At 46.9% G+C, this 17,280-nt stretch overlaps 1 protein-coding gene and 1 long non-coding RNA gene across 13 annotated transcripts in view; one reads left to right on the top strand and one right to left on the bottom strand.

Moving 5' to 3' along the window:
• The window catches only part of LOC144579498 (uncharacterized), a 28,839-nt gene extending 21,010 nt beyond the window's left edge, over positions 1-7,829 (bottom strand). Inside the window, exon 1 of the long non-coding RNA XR_013527190.1 lies at positions 7,705-7,829. This is a non-coding gene — a long non-coding RNA (uncharacterized LOC144579498). The remainder of the gene's footprint in view (positions 1-7,704) is intronic.
• Positions 7,070-17,280, top strand: part of DGKG (diacylglycerol kinase gamma) — a 211,833-nt gene continuing 201,622 nt past the window's right edge. For 8 of the 12 annotated variants that reach the window (XM_078350447.1, XM_078350446.1, XM_008981352.5 and 5 more), the window contains exon 1: positions 7,070-7,360. The gene's annotated coding sequence lies outside the window, so the exon portion shown is untranslated. The remainder of the gene's footprint in view (positions 7,361-17,280) is intronic. The other 4 variants (XM_035274700.3, XM_035274698.3, XM_035274692.3 and 1 more) reach the window with 1 other exon arrangement.

The following is a 17,280-nucleotide window of genomic DNA, read 5'->3' as shown; positions in this document are numbered from 1 at the left end:
GTGGATCACCCTTTTCTTTTATGCATCATGAAATAGACATAGGCAATGTGTCAGACTACACTGTAACCTTTGGACAAGGGGCAATACTGGGAAGCAATGAAATGAAATTTTCCATTGTTTTTAATTTATTTATTGTGAATGCTGATACTTGGGGAAACGCGTGCTGTGTTTGCGGCAGCTGCTAAGGTCAAAAGGGATACCTGAAGAGATGCTTAGACTGGGCTGTCATGCTCAGACTTCGGGGTAAGTCACCTGCAGGGCTTGTTCAAAATGTAGATTTCTAGTCTCTCCCTCTAGGGAGGAGGCACATTCAGTGGGTCAGGGTAGAGCCCAGGAATAGGCATTTTAACAGGCACGTGGAAAAGTCTGACCCAAGCGATGTGAGGAACACACCTACTGAACATCTAGCCCAGGAGAGATGTCACGTCACTTCCGCCTGGGCTGAAGCCTCATCTCCTGAGACTGCCTCTGTCTGTTCCGTAGGGAACCATGCCTCCTCTCTCATTCTTCCATTTTCTTCTCCAGTGGGAGAAGAGAGCAAGTACTGATCTGTCACTTCACAGGCTATGTAGGGGCCAGGGATTTAGGTAAGAGCATAGGTGAGAGATAAAAGAGATCCTATCACTCATTCAACAAACATTGAGGGCTGAGATGCAGCCGGTATTCTGGTGGTTGAAATAACAACAAATTTGTAGGGTGGAAAAGTAGTCTCTGTAGCTTTCCCAGGTAGTAACTCTCGCCAGTAGCACCTACCCCACTGAAACTCCTTATGGAATAGGATTAATAACATCTTCTTAGGATGTGTGTGTATAAAATGCTAAATACATTATAAATGCTTAATAAATGTTTACTTCTATTATTTTGTTGCCCTACAACTATATTAAAATCTACTTGGAGAATCCAGACAAGGACATAAAAAATATAGCCCAAGCAACAATAAGCCAGTTTTATAGAATACAGTTCAATTTGTTCATAAGTGCTGTAGAATGAAAATTAAGACAAGCTCAGTGTGAGAGAAGCTCTCTTAAAGGAAGCGCACAGCACACTGTGGCTTCTGGTTTCTAATAGTGCCTCCACCGCATACAGCCTGGGAGATCCTGAGCCATCCACTTCTGAGTAAAGTGAGGATGATGGTTCTGTCCTCACAGCGCTCTTGAAAGGGTTAACATCCAAGTCTGCGTAGTGCCTGGCTCATGATAGGTGCTTGGTGAGAGGAAGTTCTTTAGCAAGATTTGAAAATGGGAATAAACCTTCCTGTAATTGTAGAATCTTGGAGCCAATAGGGGCAAGTAGTTGTCTTCTTTAAATTCAGGTTCATATGATTGATTCCCTACTATATCCAATACTTGTGGGTAATAGGAAAACAAGATGTCGTCGTCTAAGGAGGATAAATTGCTGTTCCATGGATGGAGCAGGACAATGGGTATGAAGCATATACAAGTAATTGTAATACAAGGCAGTCTGTTGTAAGTACTGGAATAAATTATAAACAAGTTTCAATAGAAGTGCAGGAGAGAGGATAATTAACTTCAACTGGGTGAATTTAAGAGGCACTATAGAGGGAGCAAGAGAGAAAAAAAAGGCAGTTCTCCCAGCCCTGGGAGTAACCTGAGCAGGATGGGGGAGGGCAGGTGCAAGGTGTGTTTGGAAGATGAAGCCAGGGAGCATGCATGCCCATGTCCTTGAGAAGTTTACCAGAAGGGCAAGTGGATGAGTGAGCTGGGACCAATATTTGTTTATCCCTCCAGTTTGACTTCATGGAGGGTCCTGAATGCCATTTTAAGGACTCTCTACTTTATTAAGGCAGTAATAACAATAACTCCATTTATTAAGAACCTACTGTGTGACCAATCCTATTGTAGGCTGTTTATAAATGTTTCATCTATCTTCCATAAAAGCCTATGTCTAATTATTATTATGTCCATTTTATGGATGAGGGATCTGAGGCTTTGAAGGATTTGAACAAAGGGAGGGCTCTGGAGTCTAAACTCTCGGAAGTTACTCTGGCAGCAGCAGATAGGAAGAATGGATAGAGGGAAATGCTAGCACTTGGGGCTCCCTCAGTTTCTAACATGTTGTGATATTTTGTCCCCCAAAATTGGTTAACAGGAGATAAAGACGTGACCAGGATTGCTAAAAATAGACTGATCCTTTCAAACGTTCTGTGGGCTGGGCAGACTTTGAAGTGAATGGTCATTTATGGAGTTAGAACCTTTTCCTCTCTGTGGCTCTTCCCAGCAGTCCCGGTGAAAAGTTTCCCCTCCAGGGACAACAGTGAAGAATTCCACGGCAGCATCTCCTGACCAGACATAGCAGAAAACAGACCTAGAGTAATGTAGTGAACCCAAATTAGCCTTTTTACAAGCTCATTAAAGCATAAAGTTTAACATCCTTTGCCCAAAATACAACAGAAAGAAGAAAAGCCTCCTTCTTCGGCTCCCTACTCACTCATACCTCCTTCCCCTCTTTCCACCATCTGTCTCCTGATAGGCAATCATCAAAGCAGGATCTTGGATGGGTAGGTGTCTCCTTCATTGTCAAGTAAACACAAAGTTCCTGGGAAATCCACTGCAAGCAACTCCAGTGAAACTGCGGAATTCCAGGCGGGGGGCAGATATACACTCTGGTGGTCTCAAAGTCCGCCAGCTCCTTTCATGTTAAAATATTACTATCTTTAGGAACGTGGAGACAGAGTTGCTAACCTGAATTGCTGTTTCTTAGGAAGCAGACACGTTAGCAAGTAGTATAATAATTAGGCTTTAAAAAATGGACAACCTTAACGGAACAGACTATCTTTAACAACTATATTTTATACTTTTGCATAGCACTTCTAAAACACTTTCAAATAAGCTTCTCCATTTAATCATTACCCTGGGATGCATGTATTACTATCCCCACTTTGCAGAAGAGGAAATCGGGGCTTAGAGACTCAGATCTAGCTCTTTTGACTCCATCTAATTCAATGATCTGTTTATTATTCTGAACCCAGTGGCTTCTCCCTTGTGCTTTTCTTCAAGCTTATCAGTTGATACTGTGAGAATTTTCCCAGCTTGCCTTGTGGAGGGGCCCCACTCAGGCAAGGGCAGTACTTAAAAGTTGTCCAGTTGCTAGTACTTAACAGAGTGCCAGAAAGGGCTGTAGGGACCATTTCCAGCCTCCTTATTTTACTAATAAATAAGAAAACCTAAATGCCTACATTCCCAGGGCTGGATCCCCAAGCCCGTTCATGATGAAACTGTGACTGGGAGCTCTTGGTTCTCCTGTTTCCAACCCAGTCTCACAGTCTCACTCTACCACAGCCTTCACAGGCAAAGGCAAGAAGAAAGTTAAGGATAGGACTTGGCTAGTATCTGTTCCCATCCTGTCATTGTTTGGTAAAATGGAAAGATCCTATTAATTATGAGGTCATAAAATATTAGGTGGAAGACAGCTTGTAGATCATCTGGTGCAATCCTTTGTGTTCTGTACATGAGAAAAGTCAGCCCTAAAAAGGCTAGCAGAGACTCCCCCAGCCCAGCCCACCTTGCTGAACTCAGCTATACTCCAAGTGTCGAGTGCTGTTCACCCAGCTTGTCAGAGACAGTGGGACTAGAAATTTCCAGACACAGCTACCTGACTCAGCCTTCACTTTGCCTTGGCAATGTAGCTCAGGCATCAGCTTCTGGCTTGGATGATGTGTTCCCAGAGCAACATGGTGAGTGTGAGCTGCCAACATTGAAGTCTCAGGGAATGTAAAGTGTTGAACTAGTTAAACATCCAAAAATGCCCCATCTCTCAGAAACAAGAGTGACTCATCACAGCGCTTGAGCTACAACTGGGAATGGCATTAGGGTGACTATGGGGGCTAAAAATCCATGCTCAGAACCCCCCAGCTTTGTCTCCTGTGGCCCCTTGTCCACAGGTCTTTTCTCTGAATGAGAACCACTACATACACGCTCCACTGCCAAACCCAGCCCTCCTCCCCCATGAAGCCTGCCTTGACTCTTTCAGCCCAGAGGAGGTCTCCTTTCTCAAGCCCTGAGAATGTGCCCTGTACAATTTGGCACTTGATTCCACACCGTCTTTCATTGCTTCTTAACCATTGGAGCGTTTGTTTTGTAATGACACGGATTGCAAAATCTTTGAGGGGTGGAACTAAGCTTCCTCCTCTGTACACTACAGTAAGTCTCAGAGTGTCAACACAGAGCAGAGACATGCTCAGACTCACGGATAGTCCTGACTTCAAGGCGCTTTCTGCTTTATCTTATGTTTGCACATACAGCAAACGTTTCATTGTAGCTTCAGCCATCTCAAATAAAGAGCTCAGTTGCAGGGCCTTCATCAGCCCAGGCAATTAGAGAAAAGTCATCCTTCACTCTGGGCAGACACGGCCCTGCTGGATTTCAGCCCCTTAGCTGGGTGCCCTGAGTAGCGAGCCACATAAACCACCTGGGCTCTGGCTCCTGGTGAGAGCAGCACCAAGGACTCCCTCCCCACAGCGCTCCATTCTGATGGAGAAGGCCTACCTTGGGAAAGCTGGCATCAGACCCTCCCCAGCTTGCTCCCTAGCTCATTTCCCGTCAAAAACAAACAACAAAAAATCCACACTTGCCAAAGCTCCTCACTATGGAACCCAAGGTCTACGCTCCCGGAAGAGCATTTGGAGGCTCCCACAATACTGCCCCAGCCTTCCCTTCCCTTCTGCTGGGAAGGTCCAAAACTCACCGTGAATTGTCTTAATTTTCTGCTTTTGCTTTCTTCCAACCTAGATTGCCCTTGTCCTGTTGATCTTTACGCAATCTCTCTATTCCCCTTTAAAACCCTAGGCCAAACCCTACCTCCTCCATGATGCCTCCATTAGCACTAATTGTTCTTGGTGCTTCTTCCCGCCCCCTCCCTCTTTGCCTTCCACATTGCTTCAGCCTCTATTCCAACCCTTTTCCTCCATGTTATTAGCATGTAAACTCAGTCCACACGCCTTCTCTGAACTCATCCTGCAGCAACCCAGATGCTTCATGTGGCTCCATCCTGAGCTCCCAAAGGAATTCATTCACAAAGAAATTGGTGAACAATATTGGCTTTACAAATGATTTCTTCCATTGGACCAGGGACTGCCATGGCTCACCCCACAGCAAACTATTTACCAATCTTTGCAAGCATCTCCCCTGTCCAAATCCCTGCTTGGCAATTCCGTCCTCAGAGTTCCTCCCCTCTCATTACTCTTCCCCAGTGTGCTCTCAACCTGGCTGAGGCTCCACGCTCAATCTCTGCATGTGTTCCCCGTTTGTTCCATTCAACTCATTTCCTTGCTGTCCTAATAGGCAGAACAACTTAATGTTGTCCTAACTGCTACTTGCAAACATGTACCCCAAGTCCATTACGATGCTCAAACACAAGGTCTCCTTCAGTTTAGCCTTCGTTAGGAGTCAGGAATAGCCAGAATGTTTTTCTTGTGACATGTATGTGCATTTTCCTTCAAAGAGCCTGAAGTCAAAACAGCAAGGATTGTGTCTTCCACATCCACGCGACCTAGCGCAGTGAAAATATACACAAGAAACCTCTGTTCACGGTTCTCCTCTTCCATTGACGAGGGCAGCTCTGAGCCCTTTCTGTCTCTCAGTTCCTCTTTCCTCCTAAGTAAGACCCAGGACTGGAGTTAAGGGCAAGCATCTGAAGACGGAGTAGGAGTTTAACAAATACTTGTAAAATGAATGAGTCAGTGACTGAAAAGGACACAAGAAAAGATAAAAACGAACTTGGAGAGCACCCTCACCAAGATGATTTCAGTCCAGCTGAAGGGAACCTTGAGAACCGACCCAGGGTGATAGAATCAGGTGTGAATCCCAGAGTGCGGTGTTAACTCTGCCTTCATCACCGTGTAGAACCTTGAGGAGATCTCTCAGCTGTTTCTCATCTGCCTCACCAGCCTGCCTGCAGATAGCCCAATATGGACACCACCCAACAGGGTCCTCAGGGCTGTTTGACCTTCACGTTTGAGGCTTCTTCCCCAAAGGCGCAGACACCCAGGGTCCTTCGGCGCCTCCACACTCTGCAGAAAGCTTTTCTTGGCTACAGTGTTGGCCTGGCGACCTTCACTGCCGGCCTGCAGAAAAGAATTCTCGGCCGTGGAAACGAGTAAACTCCACATATTTTACAGATGACAGTCTCAACTCCTAATGACTCTAAATGTGGTGTGAAACGGACAGAAGTCATCCTGCTGTGTGACATGCCTGAAATAGTGTCACCATCACCATCACCCCCGACGTAGACATGCCGCACGTCATGGAAAGAGAAGTAACAAGTCACAGTGACTTGGCCAGTGTGGATTCCCCCTCACCCCAGCCCTTTTCTGTGCTTATCCACGTTTTTTAGAAAGGAAGGGATCTATTTGCTCCCCAGGAATACAGCCCAAGGTCACCTAAAGGCAAAGAGAATGGGAATTAAACACTCCCAGAGCCCCGCTAAGCAGACTGTGCCAGTCTCCACCATGGCCACCAGGGGAAAAGCTTTTCAGGTTGAACGGCCACCAATCCACTGCCTCCGAGGTCAAGGTTGTCACAAATGTCCCCCTGGACACAGCCAGTGATTTGGAGTCTAGAGATACTGAGTTCCTGGGAAACGAAGAGAACTTGTTGATTCTACATTTTTATTTGTTCTTCCATTTGGTCGGGATATTAAGGCAGCCTTGACCCGAGTTGAGAAAAGGAAACGCCCAGTCGGTATTTGTTTGTCAAACAGTTGCCCTTCACCTCTGGAGACAGGGGGCCTCTGGTACCCATCACTGCGGCACCCTCTCCACACCCCTAAGCCTGTAACTCCTCCTCCCAAGCCGAAGCCCTGTCTGTAAGAAGCGTCCTGATGATGCCCGCGCCCAAGTTGCCCAAAGGGGGTCAGGCTCCCAGGGAGCAGACGGACCCACGTTTGTCTGTGCGCACGCGTGTGCATGTGCGGGCGCGCGTGTCTGTGTGTGCCGTGCGTACGCGCGCGCGCCGGTGTGTGTGGCGGGGGCGGGCTCGGCGCCCGGGGGCAGGGCTCCGCAGTGAGAGTGGCAGCCGGACTTGCCAGGCCGCGAGGGGCAGGGCACAGAGCCGCAGTGCCGTAGTAGCGGGCCACGGAGATAGACGACTTTGGAGCTGAGTAACCCCGAGCACAGGTGAAGACCCCGGCGTTGCCACCCGCAGCCTGGCCGCTGATCTCCGCGGCTCCCCTTGGGCTGCGTCCCGCGCCCCCGCCCCTCGAGGGCCGCGCGGGCGGGAAGACGCCCAGACGCCAGCTTCGGTCCCCCTTCTGTCTCTCGGTTCCTCTTTCCTCCCAAGTAAGGGAATAAACCGCGAGGAAGGATTGCCCCGGCCCACCGCGCGACTAAGTGTTGCCTAGTGAGGTAAGACGGCTGCCGGCGCGGCGGATGGGGTCCCGACTCCGGGACCGCCGGGTGCAGCAACTTGGAAAAGGAGGGCAAAGCGGGAGCCGGTCCCGCGGCCAGGAAAGGGGCCGCGGCAAAAGCCACTGCGCTCACCCCGACAGTTCCACCTGCCGCAAAGCCCCGCAGGAAGGGGCGCCCCTCTCGAGGGGTGCAGGCTTGGGGAAGGCACAGGGTGGGGCTCGGCTCTCTCTGCGACTGGGAGGCCCCTCAAGCCTCCAAGCTGTGAGGGTGGAGGGGGGGGGCGGCCTCGCTCCAGGCAGTTTGCTGAAGCAACTGGTCGGATTTGCGTCTTCTGGACTTACCTTGGCTACTCGATATCCAGTTCGCGCTCCAGGCAGTCGGAGAAGCGGGGGCTGCTTTTCCTAATGTCTGGCCGCCAAAGCCTCCTGCCGTCCCGCGGGGTTCTAGGACTTTGGGGGCACGCCACCAAGCCCCCAAGCAGGGCGACTTAAAGGGAAGCTGAAGAGAACACGGACGCCTCGGAGAATACAGGGGGAAGGGTCAGGAAGAGAATCTAAGGGTGATGTGTGTGGTCTCGGAGTCACAAGCTGTGCCTGTGTGTGTGTCTTGAGAGGTGCGTACCCGGAAATCACCTGTAGGGCTTTCGCAGACTCCACCGGCCCACCTCCCCTTGCCTGGTCTACGTTTTCTTCGTCTGAGGGAGTGGACTGTAATTAGGGGAAGGGACTGTGGAGTTCTAAAAAGCCCTACAGGTGATTTCACTTGCTGCCCCCATCCCCGCCATTACTGCAGTGGAAAGCGTGGGACCAGAGCTAGAACCACCACACAGATGGGAGTGATCCAGCTGCGAAACTCAGGGCGGTGGTCGAGACCCCTCCCCCTGTCGCCCCCCGCGGCGGGAGGGTCTGCTGCAGCGCGAGGCGATTTGTGGCTGCGCCGCAGTGGGGCCCCGGAGCGCTGTGAACCCGTGGGCGCGCTCTCCCGCGCTGCGCCGCTGCCTCCCGGACTTCATTAGCATACGATGACCTCTCTGTGGGGAGGAGGGCCTGGGAGGGCTGTTTGTCATTCCTTTATTTCGGGGGCTTGGGGGACGACACTTTGGATCTGGAGCTGAACGCCAGGGGAGTCACGATGAGAGACAAGCGGTCAGGTTACAGGAATGGAAACTGCCCCTCTGGACTGGATGGGGTTATCAACTTTGTTATTTTGGTGCTTGTGATTCTCCGTCTGTAAAATACAGCTGGCAGAGCTACTTGCTGGTGCACAGGGCACAGGGCACCCTGGTTGTCAATGAAGGAAATTAGATCATAGAGGGCAAATGTCAAGGTTTGGTCACGAAGCCGCGGGCACACACACACACGCGCGTTATACGTTATGTCCCTCTCATTGCAGCCATGTGTCTAACCTAGGGAAGGACTTCACTGTTTGTCATGTTAAAAGGCTACATTTGTTGGAGATTCCAGTTCTAGTATAAATTCTACTCCTTAAATTTAGCGGCTGCAACTAAGCTAACTTCCCTGTCTACTCCTGATCTATGACTTTTTTGACAATCCCCGTTAACGTCTCCATCCAGCACTATAGGCATGACTACAGGTATTTTTCTGATAGGGGTTTTGGGGTGGGAAGCTAGCAGATGAGTCTTTCCCACCTTAGAGTTTTATGTAGTGGTTGGTTCAGATCAACCAAGACATGGGGAGAAAACGGTAAACATCAGCGCGTCTTGAAATCGAGACTCTCAGAGATGGGAGTAACTACGAAGATCATCTGTTCCAGCTCCCCCAACCGCTCCAACTCCCCACGCAACACCATCAACAGATGGCAAGGATCCCTCCAACCCAGGCACTCCCAGAGGCTCAGGCTGTGCATGTGTGAGCCTCTGCGAGGAAAGAATCCAGAAGGCAGAAACTCTCCCCTCTCCTACCGATGGGAGTTGGTGGATGCTGGCCCCACCTCCTCCCCTGAAAGAGAAGGGGGAAACGGGTAGGGAAGTACCTTTTCTTTGTGGTAAAACTTTAAAGCTTCAAAAGTATATCTTATTGTATTACATCATTATGATGAACTCTTTGAGTATAAAAGTAATTCATGTTCATTGCTAAAAAACTGGGAAGTTGAAAAGTATGCAAAGATCAAATAAATCACCCGAGACCCTACCGCTCCATCCTGCACGTCAATCTACTAGCATGTTTCCTTTCCATCTATTTTTATGCCTTGAAATCATACAAGCCACAGAGAGCCTGCATTTATTAGGTGCCTAATAAGTATACTTTGCATGGTGTTAAATTTTATATTCATTATGTCCTTTAATCCTCAGGAGTCCATCTGAGGTGAGTATTGTTATTATCCATCCCATTTTTCTAGGGTTGCGTTTTTCTAGGGTTCTAAGAGTGCAGGTGATTTGCCCAAGTTACATAGCTAGTACGTGGCAGAATCAGGCTCCAAACCCAAGCTCTCTGACTCAAACATGCAGCTATTGCTTCTCTGCTTTTTCTCTTAATTAGTGTTGTAGCAAAAGACCTTCATGAACATGGTTTTCCTGGCTGTATATTATCACACTGTCAGTTATTTAAGTTGCTTCCTGTCTTCAGCAACTACAAATAACTGGCAAAGTCTTTACTGCACACATTTCCCATTACTTCCTTTGGAGAGATTCCTAGAAATAGATCACTAGGTCAAAGGACATGAATGTTTTCAGGCTCACAGTATACATGAGAAGCCATTTTTCAAAAAGGGTTCACCAGTTTATGATTCCATTAACCAGAAGCAACTCAGCCATAGTTAAAGCAGATGACCTTTAGGAATTCAAATAGGCCAAGGCCTTGCACGACCAAGCCACATCATGTGAGCATTCTCCAGTCTCACAGAAGAAGGGATCACACGTATCACCCTGCTTTATAGACTCAGGAGTGGTTATGGAAACCATACAACATAAAGCTATACCTATTTTTATGTGAGCAAGTATCAGCTGCAGAATTCTCTAGCCCATGTCACATACTAACTTTGAACAAAGGAAACCATCATATAAGATATATGAATGTGTATAATATCCCACTTCTCCATAAAGTAATTATAACAGCACTCACTCCTATGAACGTGCATCCAGATTCAGCAAGCTTAACTCATCAGCAACAGCTTCTTCACATACTGGCCGTAGTCACAGAGTTGTTTGTTCCAAGTATCAGTATTCCACAACCAAACCATAGTGAGAGCTGATTTCACTTTATAAATAACAGAGTTTCTCTGGCAAAAAAAAAAAAAAAAAAAAAAAAATCAAGGCTAGTAACTATTAATAGTAATAAAACAATTTAAAAATAAGGTTATACCCAGCTGGGTGCAGTGGCTCATGCCTGTAATCCAGCACTTTGGGAGGCCAAGGTGAGCAGATCACGAGGTCAGGAGATTGAGACCATCCTGGCTAACATGGCGAAACCCTGTGTCTACTAAAAACACACAAAAAATAGCCAGATCTGGTGGCAGGTGCCTGTAATCCCAGCTACTCAGGAGGCTGATGCAGGAGAATTGCTCGAACCCAGGAGGCAGAGATTGCAGTGAGCTAAGATCACACTACTGCACTCCAGCCTAGGTGACAGAATGAGACTCCAGCTCAAAAAGAAAAAAATAAGGTTATGCCCATCATTAAAAAAACATGTCCCCAGGTGGAAAAAAAATGTGGCTGGCAGAAGAGAGATTGAATTAGGCAATACAAAACCACACACACACACACCACACACACACACACACACACAGATTAGAAGAAAAAAAGTTGGCCCTAGCTACAAGTTGTTCCTAGAGCCTTGTTGATCTTCAAGCCACCTCTGCCCACCAGCAGTGTGTTTTGTAGCCCTGGAATATAATCTGTTGTTGCTCCCACTCTCAATTCATGCAAGATTCAGCTTAGGTCCTGAAACATCCATCCTTCAGGGAAGCCCTACCCTGTGCATAAGCTTACCTCGCCATGGTGAAGTCACTTATTTGCATTTCTCCCACTGAACTGTGAGCCCCCTGAAGGCAGAGACCATGCCTAATTCTTTTCTGTATCTCTAGCACCTGAGATGGTACCAATCCATAATCAATAATAAATGTGATGGATGAATAAATAGGAGAATTTTCCAGGTCCTCTACTGGATGTTTTATGTGCCTTTCTCTTTCAGTGCACCTTTACTCTGCTCAGGCTAGTCAGTCCCAGAAATGCACCTGAAAGCTGTCTTGAGCTGTGCTCTCTGTTGCCACACATGACTATTTCCATGTTTAATTTTAGTTCATTAAAATTAAATGGGCTGGGCCGGGCGCGGTGGCTCACACCTGTAATCCCAGCACATTGGGAGGCCGAAGCAGGTGGATCACGAGGTCAAGAAATCGATACCATCCTGGTCAACATAGTGAAACCCCATCTCTACTAAAAATACAAAAAATTAGCTGGGCATGGTGACACGTGCCTGTAATCCCAGCTACTCAGGAGGCTGAGGCAGGAGAATTGCCTGAACCCAGGAGACAGAGGTTGCGGTGAGCCAAGATTGTGCCATTGCACTTCAGCCTGGGTAACAAGAGCAAAACTCCATCTCAAAAAAAAGAAAAAAATTAAATGAGCTGGCATGGTGGCTCACACCTGTAATCCTGGCACTTTGGGAGGCTGAGGCAAACAGATCACATCAGGAGCTTGAGACCAGCCTGACCAACATGGAGAAACCCCATCTCTACTGAAAACACAAAAATTAGCCAGGCTTGGTGGTACGTGCCTTAATTCCAGCTATTCAGGGGGCTGAGGCAGGAGAATAGCTTGAACCTGGGAGGCAGAAGGTTGCAGTGAGCCAAGATGGCACCACTGTGCTCCAGGCTGGGGGAAAGAACAAGACTCCGTCTCAAAAAATAGAATAAAATTAATTTAAAATTCAATTCCTCAGTCACACAAGTCACATTGCTAGTGCTTAAATGCAGCATGTGACTTCTGGCTCCACATCGGAGAATGCATGTATAGAAGATTTCCGTCATTTAAAAAGTTTAACTGGACTTTGCTAGAGTGTGAGCTTGGGGCAAGCAACGTGTGTGTCTATGTCTGTCTTGTTTTGCACTATATCCTCTGCACTAGCACAGAAGAGATGAGGGAGAAGAAGATGAAGGAGGGAGGGTGGTAGTCAGTGTCATGGTGATAAGAGCAATAGCACTTACTGGGCACTGACTCTGTGTCCCATATTGTGCTGTGTTTTGTACATGCTTGACTTCACCTAACATTCACATCACTGCATGCCTGCTATGGTATTAGTCCCACCTCACAGATAAGGAATCTGAGTCTCGGAAAGTTTAAGCAATTTGACTGTGGTCACAAAGCTGATAGGAGAGTCTGAGATTTAAACTCAGGTCCATATGATTTCAAAGCCTTTTCTCTTTATTTATCTTCCCTTTTTCTCTTGGGCCTTTTGCTTTACTGCCTCAATAACTGCTGTGTGTGGTGATGTAGATTAGGATTGCCATGATCTTGGCTTCTTGGGAAATCATGGAAAGGGGACTTTTGAAAGCTTTCCAAGAGAAATGATGGGTATCATTTGTGACTCTGAATGACATATCAAGAGTGTGAAATTTTGCTCATGGCCTCAAGAGAACCTGTCCCTGGAGGGGTGAGGGAGGGAGAAAGGAACCTACCCACAGTGTGGCTGGACCGGAGGACCAAAACCTATAAGAGCAGACCAGTCAACCACCATAGTCTGTGCCTCTCCTCAGGGAGTCCTGAACCAGCTCTCAAAATCTTGCAGCCCTTTCATGGAGCAACTTGGCTCTCAACTCCCTGCCCAGTGCCCTTTCCATGGCTCCTCCCCACCTCACAGGCCATTTGCTCCAGTGGCCTCACTATTATTATCATCACTCTTGTCCCAGTTTTCTCTAATTTCTTTATTCTTACAGAATAAAGTGCAAAATTTCAAGGGAGTCCTAATCAGCATCGAGAAGACTGAAATTACCACCTCCTCATTCTATTTCCTATTTCTGTTAAAACTCGTTAAGGTCTAATTAAGAATCTATACCATTGACACCTGTTGAGCTTAATATCAACTGAAGTAACCCAATTCTCTTTTAAACTTGCTCTTGAACTGCATTGCCCACCTGCATCTCCTTGCCTTCACCCCAGACAGTGCACATGCCTGACAACCACTCTAGACAGAGACTGTGTCTTGTTTCTCATTTTATCTTGTTCAGTTCCGTCTATCTTGCCAACTTGCCCAGATATTTCTGTGATTGTATCATCCAGTGTATTTACTGTCCCTTTCAGCCAGCTTCCTGCCATCCCTGAATATGACAAGCATGACCTCTTCATCTAAGTCATCAATAAAAATAATGAACATTATAGGATTCTGAAACATTCCACTGTATGTTCCCTAATGTAGATATTAATTCAATAATTAAACAGCACTTACTTAAAACATTTATTCAACTTTTTGTACTGTCATTGAGCCCATATTTCTGCATTTTTCAACATTATTAGAGGAATCTTATCAAAGGTCCTGACAAAGGTAAAATATTCTTCATCACTGGTATTTCTTTGATCCTCTGTCCAATAATCTTGTCAAAGAAGCAATTTTGTTGGTCTGACGTAAACTAATTTCAGTGAACCCATGTTACTTCCTTGAAATCATAGCTTCAATCTTAAAAGCTCATTCCACATCCCATTCCAGAATGTTTCCTGGAATTACCATCAGTCCCTCAAATTAAGACATTTTTATAAATTTTCCCATTTTAAAAAGTATCACTTTATTTCTCATGAAGGTGATGGTGGTGGTGGTGGTGGTGGTGGTGGTGGTGGTGGTGGTGACGGTGGTGGTGATGGGGGTGGTGATGGTGGTTGTAGGATGGTGATGCTGGTGATGATGGTAATAGTGGTGGTAGTTGTAGGGGTGATTATTATAGTGGTGGTAGTTATGGTCAGGTTGGTGATGTAGGAATGTGATGGTAGGAGTGATGATGGGTGTGGTGGTGGTGGTAGTGGTGGTAGTGGTGGGGTGATAGTGGGGGGTAATTGTGGTAAGGTGATGGTGGTGGTGGTGATAGTGGTTATGGTAGTTGCGGGGGGTGACAATAATGGTGGTGATGATGATCGTGGTGGTGGTAGTGATGTTGATGGTGGCAGTAGCGATAGTTGTGATGGTAGTGGTGGTGGTGATCATGGTGATGGCAGTGGTGTTGGTGATGGTACTGGTGGTGGTGATAGTTATGGGGGTGATGGTGGTGACAATGATAATGGTGGTCAGGGGCAGGGTGATGATGGTGATGGTAGTGGCTTCCTTACTCTATGATACTGAACAAATTAAGGAGCATGGTCTAATTACCTCACTTGCACACTGTCTCTGCACTCTGGGATGTTATTTAATTAGGATAAGAGATATATATTAATTTGGGACAGATCTAAGAATTTCTAGTGTCATGGAAAATGAGATCAGAGAAGGAGCCAAGAGAGTATCTGGTTCTAAGCCTTCATCCTGAGAAATAAGGAAACCTCCATCAATAGAAGTGCCCTACCTAGGGTTACCGGCCAGAACAGGATCCAGGGTCTCACCATTCTGACCAGTGCCTTCTCCAGGGCATAACACCTATTTTCAATTTCTTCTCTGAAGAATCTTAAGCAAAAATATCCATTTCTTCTCTTGGAATTCACCTCTTAAATCACTGATGCTTCAGTGAAAGTTAAAGATTCTTTCCTGGAATCATGATTTGCTAGGGAAAAGAAAGAAAGAGCTTAAGGGCTCTCATTTTCCAAGTAAAAAATGGAGGCATCTACAAAAGTCTGCTGTGGCAAGAAAAGGAATGGAAGAGAAAACCTCAATGGTCACACAGCAGCTGACAAAACCCAGATTGCCTGCCAAGTTAATCATTTGGGTCCATCACTCCTTTCTGTGTGGTTTGCATAGGAAGTTTTCTCCTCTCCTGGGACATAAACAGTGTCATCTACACAGAAACCAAGTTTTCACTTTGCTGATGGCTGATCTGGTGTGAAAGTTCCAAGTAGCCAGCTGTCAGTGAGGCCATTTTGATCCTTAGATGCTGAAATGCTGGAAATGTTTTGACCTAAATGTTTCCATTTCCTACTGCACTTCTCCACCTCTCTGCTCTGAGAACAGTGGTTCATAGTACTTCACCAGCTCCCCCGGTGCCCCTGCCTTTCAGTTAAAGTAAATAAGCCAGAGAAAGCTCTTTCCAACTCCCAGAAGGCCAGGGTGTCCCTTCCTTGGGAGCCACACAAAATGACTATACTCTCATCCAGCCCCGCAAACTCCCCATCCTAAGGTCTCATCAACAATGATGTTCCTGACCCCCAGAACCTGGTATAAAGATATTCACCAGCAGAAGTCAGTCTCTTCCCTTTTCTCATGCCAGCATGTTGAGCAGACCTGGATGATCACAAAGTGGTCTTTCTCAACTATTAGGAAGCCAGTAGCCATATATTTGTTCCTATAGGGGAAAATGTTCCATTGTGCCCCAAAGTCCACACTGTTCTTTAATCCCTAAATTATGTGAACATAGCAATGCTCTCCTGAGGCTGCTCCATCATTTAACCAGTAAATATATGTTGAGCACCCACTCCATGCTGGTCATAGGACTCATTTCTGGTGATACTACCAACTGGGTTTCCAAGAGCTGAGTGGAACAGAGTCAATCTTTTCTTTCTTTTTTTTTTTTTTTCTTTTCTTTTTTTGAAAGGGAGTCTTGCTCTGTTGCCCAGGCTGGAGAATAGTGGGGTGATCTTGGCTTGCTGCAACCTCCGCCTCCCAAGTTCAAGTAGTTCTCCTGCCTCAAACTCCCAAGTAGCTGGCATTACAGACAAATACCACCACACCTGGCTAATTTTTCTATTTTTAGTAGAGACAGGGGGTTCACCCTGTTGGTGAGGCTGGTCTTGAACTCCTGACCTCAAGTGATCCGCCCTCCTCGGTCTCCCAAAGTGCTGGGATTACAGGAATGAGCCACCACTCCCAGCTAGAGTCAATCTTTAGATGACAGTCAAGAGAGGGTCACGTTCCCAGCCTGGGAAGAAGGTATTGGACCTGGGAAATCTGGTAATACTCTCTGGAGTAGATGAGCTTGAACCGAAATTTAAAGGATGCATGAAGTTAAGTGAGGAATGAGGGTGAGAAATTCTAGGTAAAGGGAACCATGTAAGCAAAGGCAGTTCTTGTCTATACCTCAGTGTTGCTGGAGCAAAAACTGTGAGGTAGGAAGTTATGGGAGATGAGTCTGGAAATGTGGGCAGGAGCTGGGCCATGGAGGGTCCCATTTGTCATACTAAAGTGTGGATATTTTTTCTTGTAGCTGGTGATAAGGGGAGAGGCACTGAGAACTCCTAAGTGGGGACTGATGTGGTCATGTTTTAACATTAGAGCAACCCCTCAGGCTGCTGTGTTGGAAGGAGAGAAGATGGAAAATAGGGCTACCCTTGAGAGGCTATTGAGTGAGTTCCAGGGAGATGAGGGCTACAGCAATGGCAGTACAGGTGGAGTGGGGGCAGAACCCGGAAAGAACTTGGAACTGAGTGTATGTGAGGGGGCTGACAGAGGCAGAGAAGCCAAAGGTGGCCACCAGGCTCCTATACCTTGGAGGATAGTGTTTCATCAACCAAGAAAATAGAGGAACAGGAGCAGGAGTGGGGTTAGATAACCAGTTCAGTTCAGGGCATGTTAACTTGAGGTTTCAGTGAGAGATCCAGATGGAGATGTAATTGGATAGATGAGCTCTGTGGCTGGAGGCCCAGATAAGGAAGTCCTTAGTGCAAGTGGTGGGTGAAACTGTGAAAACTCATGAGATTGGGGAGAGTCGATTTTCATGTATCTTGATCAATTTGCCAGTATCTGAAAGATCCATGTCAAGGCGGTCCATGCCTACCTAGTAAGGAGAAGAAATGTCTCATAGCATTGAGAATCTGGGTTTGGCAACCAGGCTGT

The sequence above is a fragment of the Callithrix jacchus genome, chromosome 15 (assembly GCF_049354715.1).
Source record: "Callithrix jacchus isolate 240 chromosome 15, calJac240_pri, whole genome shotgun sequence".
NCBI lineage: Eukaryota > Metazoa > Chordata > Mammalia > Primates > Cebidae > Callithrix > Callithrix jacchus.
Note: the sequence above shows the minus strand (reverse complement) of the source record. Positions and strands in the feature narration are given on the sequence as shown.